General features: G+C 32.9%; 1 protein-coding gene across 5 annotated transcripts in view; it reads left to right on the top strand.

The window, feature by feature from the left end:
• Positions 1-529, top strand: part of gnb1b (guanine nucleotide binding protein (G protein), beta polypeptide 1b) — a 19,345-nt gene that overhangs the window by 7,394 nt on the left and 11,422 nt on the right. The window lies entirely within an intron of this gene.

A 529-nucleotide genomic window follows, 5' to 3' on the forward strand; every position in this document is an offset into this window, starting at 1 on the left:
TTTAAACCCAGATGATTGTAACCACTCTAAGTTCGTCTGCTTTGGGAAAGCTAGTGTGTCTCTGACATAATTATAACACTCGTTGTTTTTTCTAGTGCAGCTCAACCAGGTCTCGTCCCATTTGTCGATATTTGTGATATCACAAATCCCGGAAAATATGCGTTGTAGTCCAAACGAGTCGTTCGTTGTAGTTTTTGAAAAGTGATTTCTGTTAAATAAAATATCTCCTTTTGAAGTGGACTTTGAGCTTTGTAACTTTGCAGATCTTTTTTATGCTCAAACAGCAACATTACAGACTAACTAAAGTTGAAAAAGCATAATAGGACCCCTTTACAAAATAGAAAAATATCTACTAATTATTCAGCATTTTAAGTTGAGCATCAAATTAAATAGTTCACCCAAAAAGGTGAAATTGTCATTTACTCACCTTCAAGTTGTTCCAAACCTGTGTGACTGACTTCCTTCTGCTGAACACAAAAGATATTTTGATTAAAAAAAAAAAAAAAAAAAAAAAACAAAACAGTTTTTG

This window comes from Sinocyclocheilus anshuiensis, unplaced genomic scaffold (genome assembly GCF_001515605.1).
Source record: "Sinocyclocheilus anshuiensis isolate Anshui unplaced genomic scaffold, SAMN03320099.WGS_v1.1 scaffold447, whole genome shotgun sequence".
Classification (NCBI taxonomy): domain Eukaryota; kingdom Metazoa; phylum Chordata; class Actinopteri; order Cypriniformes; family Cyprinidae; genus Sinocyclocheilus; species Sinocyclocheilus anshuiensis.